Here is a 15,545-nt window from a genome sequence, read left to right as displayed (position 1 = left end):
CAAGTAGTTAAAGTGATTATAAGGGTAATTTTTTTTTTTTAAATAACAAACATGTCATACTTACCTCCACTGTGCAGCTCATTTTGCACAGAGTGGCCCTGAACCTGCTCTTCTGGGGTCCCCCGGCGGCTCTCACAGCTCCTCCCCACATCGGATAACCCCCTGGCAAAAGCACTCTCCCGGGGGGTTTATCTTGTGGGCGCGCTCCAGAGTCCAGCATTCGGCGTCCATAGAGGCCGAATGCTGGACTCGGTCCTGCCCCCGATGCCCGCATCATTGGATTTGATTGACAGCAGTGGGAGCCAATGGCTGCACTGCTATCAATCTAGCCAATCAAGAGCCAGGAGCCCTTGGAGAGAGAGACAGCATGTCCCAGCTGACTGAATGAAGGGTTCAGGTAAGTAAAACGGGGGGGGGGGGGGTGCTGGGCGGCCGGTGACTGGCAGGTGTTTTTCCATCTTAATGCATAGGATGCATTAAGGTGAAAAAACATGAACCTTTACAACCCCCTTAAGGCTGGGTTCACACTTGTGTCTCTGGATGTTCATGCATTTTTTTATTTAATATTCCCTTTGAAGTCTTTAGGGCCAAAAACACACAATGTTACAATCGTTATCGCAATCTTGACTAAAGTGTTTCACAATTCTTTCTATGCAAAGAATTCTCTCTGCTCTTCTGAAGCCACATTAGTCAAAAGAAAGGAAGAGAAAGAATCAAAACATTTTTTATCAGTTGAACTTAAGTATAAACATTGTAACAATTTGTCAATGGAACAAGACTGTGTGTAAGTGAAAAAAGCTTAACCACTTTAAAACACAATCTTTTTCTGACATTTGTTGGTTTCAAATTAAAATCATTTTTTTTTTTTCTATAAAATTACTTAGAACCCCCAAACATTATATATATATATATATATATTAGTAGACACCATAGAGAATAAAATGGTGGTTGTTACAATATTTTATGTCACACTGTATTTGCGCAGCAATCTTTCAAATGCAATTTTTTTGGAAAAAATTACTTTAATGAATTAAATAAAATAAAAAAAAATAACCAGTAAAGTTAGCCCATTTTTTATTTTTTTTGTATAATGTGAAAGATTTTGCGTCGCGAGAATCGTGATCTTTTTATTCTAAGCAAAAAAATTGTGATTCTCATTTAGGCCAGAATCGTGCAGCTCTAGTATGAATGAGCCTTACAGAAAATAGAAAAATCGCACAGGTGCGACAGTGCATTGCACTACACAAAAATACAGATATGCTGCATCTTTAGGCCCCAGTCACACATGCCTGTTTTGCTTCTCACTTCCTATAGCACGATAAGACTCAAGTTGAAGAAACGCATTATTCTCAATGGGCCTCATCACGCCGATTTGCCAATATTCTTTATTAATGATCTTGCTGTGCGGCAGCTGGGATCACACACAGGAAAACCTAGACAGGCTTTGTATAAAAATTGCCTGAAAACCGGTGCAGCTTTCAGCATTACTGCTTCCACTCCACCATTCTGAAGAATGAAACACGCAGTAGTAAGCAGCGATCCATATGGCGTGATATTTACTGCTGTCATTTCATAACATCAGAACGGCCTATGCATTTATTTCCGGGGCGGAATCAGCTGGATCCCAGCCAGGTCAGAAATAGTGTGAGCCCAGCACCTGCAATCACGCAAAGCTCCTCTGTGAGCTGCGGAGCAAGATGACTATTCATAACAATCGCTGCCTTTCATTGCACTGGAAATACCGAGCCAGCACTGCTATGTGTACATGGCCCCCGCTCCCTTCACAGGCGTATTCAATAAGGAGACACAAACAGCAGTCATCGTTGTGCAAAACGCAAAAATCCGGGCGGAGGCGTTTTCTGAATGCCATGGGCCTGTGTGCAAGAGAAAAAGTTAGACCTCCTTCCTTAACCACTTGCCGACCAGAGATGTCCCCTTACGCCGCTAGACCCGGGATGATGTTTGCAGCTGTAGGCATCATCCTGGCATGGTTTTTAGAGCTGGCAGGCAGCTCTCTTGTAAAAGGCTAGTTAGCCACTGGATTGCAAGCAGTGGGAGAGGACATCCCCTTCCCACTGCTTTACCGGGATCTCCCATCCCACAAGGAGTCCCAATCGACCAGCTGGATGCTTCCGTCACCTGATCTTAGAAGCGATCAATCACAGGAACAGCTTTGATCGCTTCTATGATGTAGGAACCCAGAAGTGATGTGTGGTGTTTCCCCAGAAGTAAATGGCACCATTTTCAAAAGTGAAAAGCATTTGATCACACCAACTTTGGTGTGTTCAAATGGATTTAAAAAGTGTTTCTAAACCCAGAGCCCTGCATTTATAGTACACAGAGCTAGGAAAAGCAATTATTGTAGAAAATATAAACTGCCAAATACCTTTTCTCATAAGCAGTTAGAGCAATTTTGTGACTTCTATCAGTGTCTGGCTAAAACCTGTAGAAGGCGTTTTCATTCTACTCTGTCTAATGCAGGACTCCTGACCCTCTGTCTGAACAATAATGATTGGCCCTGTGCTGATCACATGCACACTGCCAAGAAAAAAAAAAAAAGAACTCTCTAGCAATACACACCAAACTGAGCATGTGCAGAGTGACTCCAAAGGCTCTGTCTTATCAGGAAATGGATTGGTGACAGTGGAAGGGGAGAGTCTGAGAAGACAGGTTCAAACTGCCTTTTTCCACAATGCGGAGGATTAACCCCTCGGGTTCCACAGTGAGTATCAGAAGCGTGCTTTACTCACATGGGTGCTCAACCTGTGGCCCTCCAGCTGTTGTGGAACTACAATTCCCATCATGCCTCTGCTTTTGGAAGTCATGCTTGTAACTGTCAGCCTTGCAATACCTCATGAGACTTGTAGTTCCATGACAGCTGGAGGGCCACAGGTTGAGCACCCATGCATTTACTGCATATACAGACTGATTTTACTGCTGTGGGTTTAGTAACCCTTTAAAGCGGTTATAAACCCTGCTTGGTGATTTTTACCTACAGGTAAGCCTATAATAAGGCTTGCCTGTAGGTAAAATAAATATCTCCTAAACATGCACGGTTTAGGAGATATTTAGCCTGAATGCAGCTGCTGACATCAGCGGCGCATTCGATCTGAAAGGCCGGATTATTATGCTGGAACTTCAGAGCTTCTTGTCGGAACCGAGGGCTCCCGCAGGCTTACACAGAAGTGACGTCATCGCGCCTCTGGCCACTCACAGCGCTGGGGGTCGCGATTCCGGAAGAAAAGATGGGAGAAGATGTCAGCCCTCAGTAGGGTCTAACTTCAGCCTTGGTCATAGATTTTAAGATTAAAATTATAATTAAAAATTAAAGCAAGTTTTTTCCTTTAAGACACTACTACATTACATCACACAGGTTGAGAGACAATATCCGCATATATAGAGGTGTACTTAAAGGTGACCCAGCAGGCCCATATTTTTTTGGCGAGGTCAGATTTGCCTCTCAAAGAAAGTGTCAAGTCTTCCATGTAGTATATGTGATCGACCTGGAGCAGCCAGCATCGAAGCGTCGGGATCCTCCTCTGCTTCCAATACCGTGGGATAAGAGTTTTTGCAGCATTGAGGAGATCCTCCTACAAGTTTTAACCAGACACTGATAGAAGTCAAAAGACTGCTATATACTGCTGATGAGAAAAAGTATTTAGCGGTTTATATTTACTAAAATAATTGCATTTCAATGTTCTGTGTGTGCTATTAGATTGTAAGCTCCTCTAAGCAGGGCCCTCTTAATCCTCTTGTATTTTATTGTATTATAACTGTATTGTCTGCCTTTTATATTGTAAAGCGCTGCGTAAACCGTTGGCGCTATATAAATCCTGTATAATAATAATAATACAGTGGGAGACCAGATATAGTGAATGCAGGGTCCCTCCTGCATGGCTTCCACAACACCATGTCAGTCCTTCACAAAGAAAATACACCAGGGCAGAGGGACTGTAGTTGTCAATGGAGTGATAGAGCTGAACGACGAGAATCACAATTTTTTTGCTTTTTTTTTATTTATTAAAGTGTATTTTTTCCAAAAATATTATGTTTGAAAGACCGCTGCTCAAATACAGTGTGACATAAAATATTGCAACAACTGTCTTTTTATTCCTCTAGGGCAGTGATGGCGAACCTTGGCCCCCCAGATGTTTTGGAACTACATTTTCCATGATGCTCAAGTACACTGCAGAGTGCACAAGCATCAAGGCAAATGTAGTTCCAAAACATCGGGGGGGGGGGGGGGGGGGCAAGGTTCACCATCACTGCTCTAGGGTCTCTGCTAAAAATATATATATATATATATATATATATATATATATATATATATATATAAAATGTTTGGGGGTCTAAGTGATTTTCTAGCAAAAAATACTGATTTTAACTTGTAAGCAACAAGTGTCAGAAAAAAGTTTAGTCTTTAAGTGGTTAAACTTATCTCATCTACAGACAGAAGTTCATCCCTTTGATCTGAAAAAACGAAATGTTACAATTTTTCTCTTTATCTCCACCAAAGGCCCCTTTCACGTGATGATCCGCCCCGTGAAAATCTGCTTGCTCAGTAGGGATCGCTCCGTTGATCCCTGCTGAGCCAGCGGATGACAGGGCAGTCCCTGCACAGCCCTGTCAGATCTTCGCTCTCCTCTATAGGGGATCGGATGAACACGGACCGTCTGTTCGTGTTCATCCGATTCGTTCTACAGACGGATAGAAAAATAGGATTTTCCTCCGTCTGCAGAATCGGACCATAGCGGAGACGGATGATATCAGGTGGCAGCGGATGTTCATTTGCTTGTATGTCCGTATTTCATCTGAAAACAGATGGATTAAATGCGGTCCGCACATGTGAAAGGGGCCTAAGAGATGTTGTGATAAATGTGGCAGGCTGCCTGTTTTGTTTTGTTTTTTACTGCCCTTGGCTTCAGCAGAGAACTCTCTGCACTGAATGGAGGAAATGCTGTGTTAAGATCACAAGAGGAGTAGAATCGTGATCTCGATTCTTTAACGATTAATCATGCAGGTCTATGGAGTGATATCACTGCACTTGTAGTCCATTGATGCTTCCTCCAGCTCTGTGGGAATGAGAGTCTTCTGGAACCAGAGCATTGTACCTGCCATTCACTGATCATAGTTGCAATGCTTTGCAGGCTCCAAAGCATTTGCAATATACGTGCATTTTTTTGAAAGTGGAATGCTCCTTTAAGTGACAAACAGAGCATGTCCAGAACTAAAAGGTCATTGGTTGGTGGAAGGCCAAGTTTCACAGGCTTGCTAGGGACAGAGAAGCATTATCACCTGAAAACTGAGCTTATTTTTCGAGGAATAATTCATGATCTAAGTGCAAAGGATCATGGGAACAAGCACACAAATAGCAAAGCCACTTTGGGAAACAGACTAATACTGTCTCTTATATCACTGTCCGCTGGACTAGTGTAAGAAACCAGATCTCATAAACACGGAACTTACAGTCATACCCAAGAGACGCACAGGACGTGCTTGTCATCTTCAGCAGATTTAGTGCCTGGGCCAGCGTTGCTGATCATACCAGCTCAATGAAGGGCATTCCCTTCTTATTAATTCATAAACTCTACCAGGCTTGCTGGGCTGACTTCCTGGAGCCAAGAGGGCTGTGTTTGTATCTGCTGCCATGTAACGTTTGTTTCTACAATTCATACTCTCCCTGGGCAGCAAGTGCATGCGGACCTATAAAGCACCAGGAAATAAAGGCTGTGCTATTGAAAGTATCAAAGAGCAACCAGCAAATCCAATCCATGTCAAGGAAAAAAAATATAAAAACAATTTAGTACATCTCTCAAATACATGCACATTTCACCAAGTGTTATCCCTTTAACCACTTCAGCTCCGGAAGGTTTTACCCCCTTCATGGCCAGGCTATTTTTTTTGCAATACGGCACTGCGTTGCTTTAACTGACAATTGCGCGGTCGTGCGATGCTGTACCCAAATAAAATTGATGTCCTTTTTTTTTCCCACAAATAGATGTATTTGATTACCTCTGCTGTTTTTATTTTCTGCGCTATAAAGAAAAAAAGACTGGCAATTTTGAAAAAAAAATTGTTTTACTTTATGCTATAAAACATACTCAATAAAATAAAAAATAAAAAATATTCATCAATTTAGGCCAATATGCATTCTGCTACATATTTTTGGTAAAAAAAAAAATCCCAATAAGTGTATATTGGTTGGTTATAGCATCTACAAACTATGGAATATATTTATTTATTTTTTTACTAGTAATGGTGGCGATTAGCAATTTCTAGCAGGATTGCGACATTGTGGCAGACAAATATGACACTGTTTGGGGACCAGTGACACCAATACAGTGATCAATGCTTAAAATAAATGCACTGCCACTGTACAAATTATACTGACAGGAAAAGGGGTTAACAACAGGGGCAATCAAAGGGTTAAATGTGTCCCTAGGGCAGGGATCTGCAATTAGCGGACCTTCAGCTGTTGCAAAACTACAAGTCCCATCATGCCTCTGGGTGTCATGCTTGTGGCTGTCAGAGTCTTTCTATGCCTCATGGGATTTGTAGTTCTGCAACAGCTGGAGGTCCGCTAATTGCATATCCCTGGACTAGGGAGTGCTTTCTAACTGTGTGAGATGTGCTTTGACTTGGGGAAAACAGAGATCCGTGTTCCTGCTTAGCATCTCCAGAACAGCGGTCTGCTTTGTTTACATAGGCAGACTGTTGTTTTGCCTCTCCTCAGAATGATCGGCGGGTCCCGGCGAACATCGCGTCTACTAGAACTGCTAATTGGTTCCAAATGCGTTGCACGCATGCTCCCCAGACCCCGTGCATGAGACGTGAGTTCATGCAGGAGGGCCGTCCTGCTACAGTATATCAGAAGTGGTTAAAGGAAAACCCCACCTTTTAGACATTGCACCCATATTTGATGGCATTATGGTGTTCTCCCCAGTGACAGCCGTCACTTTTGAATTATATCCAGCTGTGCGGGGCTCCGCCTGTACAGCCACATCATCCATTCACAGAGCTCTATGAATGAACTACAAGTCCCATCTTCCACTGCAGAACACAAGTCAAATGGCATATTCTCCAGCTCCCCAACAAAGTCCTCTGTACACACAAAGAGCTGGAGGAAGAGTCTGCAGGAGCCTGTGCACTGTACCTGCAATTCACAGGACATAGTTGCATTGGTTTATATAGGGAGATTCTCCCCCCCCCCCCCCCCCTCTCTATTTGTCCTGTTTACCATGATCATTGAAAGTAAGAGAAAATACCAAATTCTGGAAAAGTAAGAGGGGAAATCCTCCACTGGGGACACTAGTTCTGGTGACCTGGGGGTTCCCAAGGGATTCTCTTAATTTGCAGAGTTTATCGTTCACTTCCTGTTTTGCCTTTGGGATAGGAAGTGAAAGGAAATATCCCCAATGGGAAACAGATGGCAAAAAATAAACTGACAGGGGTTACAACCCTCCTTTGTTCTATCCAAAATGGAAAAATTATTTTGCTTATAGTTCTTTCAGCAATCTAAACCAAGGCAACCTTCAGCTATTTTTTGTTAATATACCTCCATTCTCATACGTTTTTTCACTCCCTATAAATCCCTGCTGCTGTTTTATCTTGTGATCAGGAAGGACGTGGAGCCAACATTGTAGCGGTCACATAACTGCTGACACAATCGGATTTCATTGTACATGCCCCAGGGATACCCACATCAGCTTTACATAAAACAAAGGTGGAAGTGTGCCCGGTCGTTGGTTGAAGCACACACATAGTGATCACATGACCACGCTCATCTCTAGGTGCCACAATAACAAGGCATACGTGGGCAGCGTCACAGCCTGAATCACACATGTAAGGGTTATTCCCCTAGACCCCGTGGGGCACAGAAGACACAAGAATTGGTAAGTGGGCGCAGTGATCATAGGACAAGCAGATAAAGCTATAAGGATAAGCTCATAAAAAAAATAGGAGAGGGAGCATTCAAGGAGACAACCGAAACGGTGAAAAAAATTGGGGTTCAATATCACTGTAATACAAAAACACCCGACAGGTCACTATGGGCGATGCAAATTGTCCTTTCAGACACTTATAAGACATAATTGTAATCAATGGGCTTTCAAGCATTATTAAAAGGTAACTCCACTTTTGTGGGGAAAAAAATTGTGCAAACAAAATGTATAGAGTATACAATTGTGACTCAAGTCATATTGTATTGGAAAGTTTATAAAAATTACCTTTCCTTTTCAATCTGCAGCACTGTCCTTTTCTGTAAAAAAAAACACGATGCAATATGGCTTACCTGGAGGCATTCTGTATACAGATGGTGTACAGAACGCCCCCTAAAAATGTCACTTCCTGCTTTTGTGATTGGCTCACCGATTTTCCCAGAAGTCTGCACTAATATACAAATTAGATTTATGGCATCCCCTGCCACAAAAAAGTAAATCGCATCTAAAGGGATGCAAACCCTGCCAATGTCTTCAATAGAGCCCTGCAGGTGCAACAGCTGACTGATAATTATAGAACTACTGCCATACAGGTTCACTTCGCACATGGACACAAACAGCTATTCCTTCAGAACAACAAAAGGTAGGAATTGGCAACAAAGTTTGTTAAAATCCCTGCAATGTACATAGATCACCCAGAGGGGAATGTTTTTTTTCTCAACAAAAGTGGAGTTACTCTTTAAAGCATGGGTCTTCAAACTATGGCCCTCCAGTTGTTCAGGAACTACAATTCCCATCATGCCTAGTCATGTCTGTGAATGTCAGAGTTTTACAATGCCTCATGGGATGTGTAGTTCCACAACAGCTGGAGGGCCTTAGTTTGAGGATCCCTGCTTTAAAGTGTTACTAAACCCAGGACCCTGCATTCACTATATCTGGCCTCCCACAGTACACAGAACATGGAAATGCAATTATTTTAGTAAATATAAACGGCTCAATACCTTTTCTCATCAGCAGTATATGGCAGTCTTTTGATTTCTATCAGTTCCTGGTGAAGCTTGTAGGAGTTTTCATACTGCACTGAGCTGTCCTATGAGGCTGCAGGGCTCCTGACACTCTGTCTGGACAGTGCTGATCACATGCACTCTCCCAAGGGAAAAAAACCCCTCCAGCAATACACACCAAACTGAGCATGTGCAGCCTGACTCAAAGGCTCTGTCTTATTCTGACATGTTCTGGAGTCAGTGGAATAGGAGGATCTGTGCATACAGGATCAAACAGCCTTTTTACACAATGCAGAGGATTAACCCTTTAGGTTCCACAGTGAGTATAACAAGCATGCTTTACTGCATATACAGACTGATTTTACTGTTGTGGGTTTAGTAACACTAAGGGGGTTATTTACGAACGGCAAATCCACTTTGCACTACAAATGCACTTGACATTGCACCGGGGAACATGCAAGGAAAATAAACAGCATTTTAGCTTGCACATGATCGGATAATACAATCAGCAGAGCTTCCCCTCATTTCAGATTTACCCCTTAGATTTACAGCGACTGCACTTCCAAGTGCACAGTGGATTTGCCTTTTGTAAATAACCCCCTAAGTCTGACACAGTTTGCAGCTGGGGTTCTGAGTACAGAGATCATGCTATGGCACAAAAGAAACCAAACTAGATAGAAAACTGTCATTGCTGGGATATTTAGAGGTGCTGGCCTGTCACCTCCTGGACCTCAAAAACTGTCTCCCAGCTTTGGAGTGTGCAAGATCAAGCAGGTAACAGACAGCAAATGTTGGACTTTAGCTGAACCAATCCCACCGAAGTGTCAGGCTTAGACAACAATGCTATGACTTATGCCCGGACATGTAGATGCCTGCATGAGCTCAGTTGTTTCTTGTTTAATGAGCCTGCCCTAGGATTACAGTGCATGCATTGTCCTTTGCATGTTCTATATCTGTACTCTGTGGCAGGCACAGGGTTAACCACCAATTATAACCTTTTTTTCTAGGATGGAAGGTGACCGTAGAGCTCACACCTGCTGCCTATCTGTAAGAGATCAGTGAGCTGCTATCGCTGTCAAACAAGGAAGCTGCTCACTTCTATCAGCTCCAGGAAGGACTTTGTACCGATTTAACCACCATGACAGAGGAGATATAAATAGCTGCTGCACTCTAAAAGGAAATCTTACATATCAAATTTTAGAATGCCGATGGCATGAACTACCATACTATTTGTTTACCGCCACAAATCATATGACTGATGTCACATGGAAAACCCCTGGGGTTTTGAACTGTTGACAAATACAACCGAAGAGATGAGGAAAAACACCTAAAATATGATTATACATTACTGGCTGGCATCTGAAAACTGGAACTATAGAAACCTAGGAGCGGTGCCCAGGTCTTCCAATAAAATAACTTGAATTGGGCTGGAAACAAACAACTGCTGCTGATCGGGTTTCTACAAATCACTTATACAAGGGATCGAGTGGAAGATTCTCCTTCCAGGCTAAACAATGCAGATGGATGAAGCTCTCACCAGCGGCTAATCGACCAGCAACTGTCTGACCCCTCATTTGAAGTTCTTCGATCCAGGTGGTGCCAACAGAGCCACCCGCAGCTTGAATTTCAACCATTTCAGCAGGAATTGGCCTTAAAGTGTTTGCTAAGGCACACTTTGTTGTCACTGGCAGCCCCTCCAATATATTAAGGCAGAGCACACTGCATATATCTTTTCCAAAAACTATGGCTATTTAGAGCTGTCTTCAGGCCAGTCACATGACCCGGGGCTGCTTTTTAGCTCCGATGGATGGCTTCTGCAGGAGGGGCTGTGATCTCCCTCTGACATCAGCCAGGGAGATCACATGGCCACTCAGCCCCTCCTGCAGATGCCTCGTCTCAGAGCTGTACAGCGGCCACAAGTCACGTGACCGACCTGAAGACAGCTCTAAATAGCTATTTAAAACGCTCGATTCTGTAAAAGCTATATACAGTGTCCTCTGTCTGATATATTGGTGGGGCGCCTAGTGACCATTCAATATTTGGATTTTGGATATGTACTAATAGTTTGTTGGGAATGAGGGGGAGAGATTAGAGCAGAGCAGGTTGCGTATGACAGAGGGAAGCACTTTGACCACGGCGATCAAGGCTCAGGAGCCCTGATTGTTGTGGTCAGTATAGAGAGGGGGATACAGGAGGTGCCAAGTTCAGGAAGATTCTTTTACAGAGGACTGCGCTGTTTAATCTGCTTTAACGGACCAGGATGTCAATTTTTTGGGGTTAAAAAAACACTTTAAGGCTGCTATACATGGCTCAAATATCAGCTCATCCATGCAGAAATCACCCAACTGGCACCATCTCATTCAACAAAATCAATTATTCACTTGAATTTTGATGAAAGAGTGGGGTGGAAAATTGTGGGTCGAGCAGTGACCGCATCCAATCATATGCAGCCACTGTTTGGGTAATCTGACAGCCAGCACCAGGGGGAGGAGATTCATCCATTCACATTGTTTAGTATGGATGGATGGAGGAATTTGTTAGATTTTTTTTCAGTTAGCTGATCTGCAATGCACGTGGTTGTGGTTCAGGCTTTTAGGGGTTAAAGCAGGCATCGAGAAGGCAATGATGCCCCGTGTCAAACATTCTCTGAAAAGCGATCCACAGGGTTACTACAAGTTTAAAACTTTAAAAGCTAGGACATGGTTGTGTCTGGGCTATTAAATTTAGCAATACTTTGTACACATGTATATGCTACACAGCATTATGCACCCTATTGGCTGCTGTCAGCATCAAAGCAACCTAAGACACTAGATGACAGGAGCCTATCAATAGTGTATAATCAGTGGCACAGACGCTGCTGACTACACATTGTTGATTATTGTACCACTGCATGCATGTAAACATTACATGCAAACAGACATTTAAAAAATAAATGAGAGGCCCCCCTGAAAAATGGATCTGCACCATGTTTATAATGTGCCTTTGGCCTCATGGACACTGGACATTTTTTACACTGCTCTTTTTTTTCTTCCAACACTAAATGCAGCTACATGTAGCCTATGTGTCCAAGCGCACAAATGCGTTTAGAGCAGTTTAGGGGCAAAAAAAAACATTGCCAGTGCATCCAGAAGCAGCTGCGTTTTAGCAGAAAGAAAACTTTTGATGCCTGTACACATGCATTGACCCTAGACACATTTAGCACTTCAGCGTTAATTTGTTTCAATGGCCAGAATAATTTACTCTGGCCAAGAACATTGGTGCACCTAAATATGTTAAACACGTCAAACATAATTTCTGCCAAAACGACACTGCCAGGAGGCAAGGAGTCTTGGAATGTTCAGTGTATACAAGGCCTTAAAGTACTTGTAATGGTTTCTTTTTAAAAAATAAAAACAAACATGTCATACTTACCTCCTCTGTGCAAGGGTTTTGCTCCTCCTTTTCTGGGGTCCCCCGACGGCTCTCCTTACTCCTCGACATCGGGTGACCCCACGAAAAGCCGATTTTCATGGGGCCACTGCTGCAGGCATGCTCCCATGTCCTGTTGCTGCGTCATTGACACAGACAGCAGGACTCAGCCCCGCATCACTGGATTTGATTGACAGCAGCGGGGAGCCAATGGCTCCTGCTGCAATCAATCTACCCAATGAGGATCAAAGACAGCTGCTGGGCTCGTTTGACGCTGGAAAGATCGGGTTCAGGTAAGAAAAATGGGGGCTCTGGGGGCAGCTGCATCACAAAAGGTTTTTTACCTTAATGCATAGAATGCATTAACCGTTTGCCAACCACCCGCCGCAGGTATACTGAGGCAGGTTGGCATGGCTACGCAAAGCGCCATAGCTATACTTTGGCTCTTTAAGAAGCCATAGCAAGCGCACGCCAGCAGCGTGTCCCCAGAGCTGACGCTCGTGCCTGCCGGGCGCAATGTCCACCAGGCATCGGCGATTGCTCGTTACAGACCGAGAACGGGGATGTGTGTGTAAAAACACACATCCCTGTTCTCTCCAGGGAGAGGAGACAGATTGGTATTCATATTAAGTATGAACACCGATCGGTCTCCCCTAGTCAGTCCCATCCCCCCTACAGTTAGAACACACCAAAGAACACAGTTAACCCCTTTCCTGCCAGTGACATTTATACAGTTGTCAGTGGCTATTTTCAGCTCTGATCGCTGTATAAATGTCAATGGACCCAAAATAGTGTCAAAAGTGTCTGATCTGTCCACCGTAATCTCGCAGATCGCCATTACTAGTAAAAAAAAAAAAAAAAAAAATTTAAATTTAAAATGCCATAAATATATTCCCTATTTTGTAAACGTTATAACTTTTGCGAAAACTAATCAATAGACACTTAGATTTTTTTTTTTTTACCAAAAATATGTAGAATACATATGGTCCTAAACTGAACAAATTTGATTACATTTTCTGGGGGATATTTATCATAGCAAAAAGTACAAAACATTGTGTTTTTTCAAAATTGTCTGTCTTTTTTTGTTTATAGCACAAAAAAAAAAAAACGCAGAGGTGATTAAATACCACCAAAAGAAAGCACTATTTGTGGGGAAAAGGACAAATTTTGTTTGAGTGCCATGTAGCACAACCGCGCAATGCTGTATCGGAAAAAATAGCCTGGTCAGGAGGAGGGGGGGGGGGGGGTAAATCCTTCCCGGGCTGAAGTGGTTAAGGTGAAAAACCATGACACTTTACAACTCATTTAAAACATGCACACAAGTATGAAACCACCAGAAAACCTGCTGGTTTTAGCACAAAGTAGCCATTATGTTGCAACACATTTAAAAAAAATATATAGGATAGAAACAAATGTATACAGAGGGGTCGATTTATCAAAACTGGAGTGCAAAATATGGTGCAGCTCTAAATAGAATCCAATCAGTTTCCAGGTTTTAGTGCCGGTTCACACTGCAGCGATGTCTGATACAGAATGTGTCGCACAGCAGTGCAAATCATAAGCAATCTGTGCAATTCAAACTCAGTCATACAGATATGGCTGAATTTGCATTGCAGACCAAACTCACACAGGACCCTTTTTTGGTCTGCAGCAGTATGGACTGCATGGGTGTTCACACCAATGCAATCAGCTTCCTGTCCCAAACTACAGTTCGCAGTGCCATAGGCTAACTGATTTGGGAGTGTCACCTTTTAAACTGACACTCCCAGCAGTTTGCATAGGGCAGTGTGAACTGCCGCCAGACGACATGCGATGCCTGAACCCGCAGTGTGACCCGTCACTTATTGTCAACACTAGGGATAAGTTCACTTGTAAAGAAAAAAAATAAAAATACTAAGCGCACTTGCATTTTTTTTTTGGAGCCTGTAAAGCATTGCACCAGCAATCCTGCAGACCTGTCAGTACATCCCCATACAGGCAAGCAGATACACTGACAAAAAGAATCAATGATCTACCACGTCGCTCCACAGCACCATGGCAGTTCATTGACAACCACAAGCCGATAGCTGCAGAGGATGTTGGGGCTTGTAGTTCATTTACACAGAGCTGTGTGTATGAATGACGTGGCTGTGTGGTCGGATCCCCGCACAGCCGGGCTGATTTCAAAAACTGACAGCTAGTATGGGAAACTTCTCCTTGTACTGCTGTCACCGACGAGGGGGGGCGGTAATCGAGCACTGGCTGCAGCATTGGGAACACGTTCCACCCAAAAAAGGCAAAGCTTATCCTTTAAGTGAACAAGCTAAAGTTTGAAGCCGATTGGCTACCATGCACAGCTGCACTAGGTCTTGCACTCTCCAGCTTCAGTAAATCAACCCCATAGTGCGTACACAAGAAGCTGGTCACACATTACAGTCCGATTCTACTCATTTTTAAGCTGAACGGTAGAACAATCTAAATCTTCCAATAAAAATGTAAGGAGATTGTAACGTGTGGCTAGCTTTACTGTCTGCTCAGATATCATGAACAAATTTAAACAATCACTGTTTTATGCCATTCCATCCAATTTGTATGAATACGCTGGGTCCTAAATGAGCACAGATGTGCTATTATTGTGAACAGGCAGATTGCCATGTGTGTGGCCAGCTTTTAGATCAATGCAGTACACAACAGAACTATATTAAAAATCTGTATTTCATACATAGTCTAACCTTTCGATCAGTGCTTCTGAAACACGCTCTAATTAAGCCCTACCAGGTCATATAATCTAGAGCACACTATACAAAACCAAAGGGGAAAAAATGGGCATGTTCCTTTAAGAGCCTGTCTATACCAATGTGTTGTGGCAATGCAGATTTTACGAGTTCTTGCAAGTGCGCTGTTGCTATTCATTACAGCACAAGTTTGTCGGGGTGCCACTCATTATGAATAGCACCCAGGAACACTTGTGTTCTAGTACCACAGCATTGTGGTGTGCTGTGCTAATGATTGCCATTTTTACCATGTAGCAGCTGCCCATTCAAAATGAACAGACTAATACAATGCAAAAATATATTACTATCACACCGTGATGTGGCAATTCAAGCTGGACTCCTCAAGCCCCCCCCCCCCCCCCCCCCCGCAATGTTTATTCCTAGGGAACCATTAAAAAAGCACTTTCCATAGCTAATCCTTTGCTCCCAACAGCTCCTCCCAC

General features: G+C 43.1%; 1 long non-coding RNA gene across 1 annotated transcript in view; it reads right to left on the bottom strand.

The window, feature by feature from the left end:
* Positions 1-10,778, bottom strand: part of LOC143928302 (uncharacterized) — a 227,617-nt gene extending 216,839 nt beyond the window's left edge. The window contains exon 1 of the long non-coding RNA XR_013262393.1: positions 10,479-10,778. This is a non-coding gene — a long non-coding RNA (uncharacterized LOC143928302). The remainder of the gene's footprint in view (positions 1-10,478) is intronic.
* Positions 10,779-15,545: the final 4,767 nt, after the last annotated feature.

Source organism: Lithobates pipiens, unplaced genomic scaffold, assembly GCF_037356315.1.
Source record: "Lithobates pipiens isolate NorthernLeopardFrog02 unplaced genomic scaffold, aLitPip1_a1.2 Scaffold_23, whole genome shotgun sequence".
NCBI lineage: Eukaryota > Metazoa > Chordata > Amphibia > Anura > Ranidae > Lithobates > Lithobates pipiens.
This window is presented reverse-complemented; position numbering and strand designations above follow the sequence as displayed.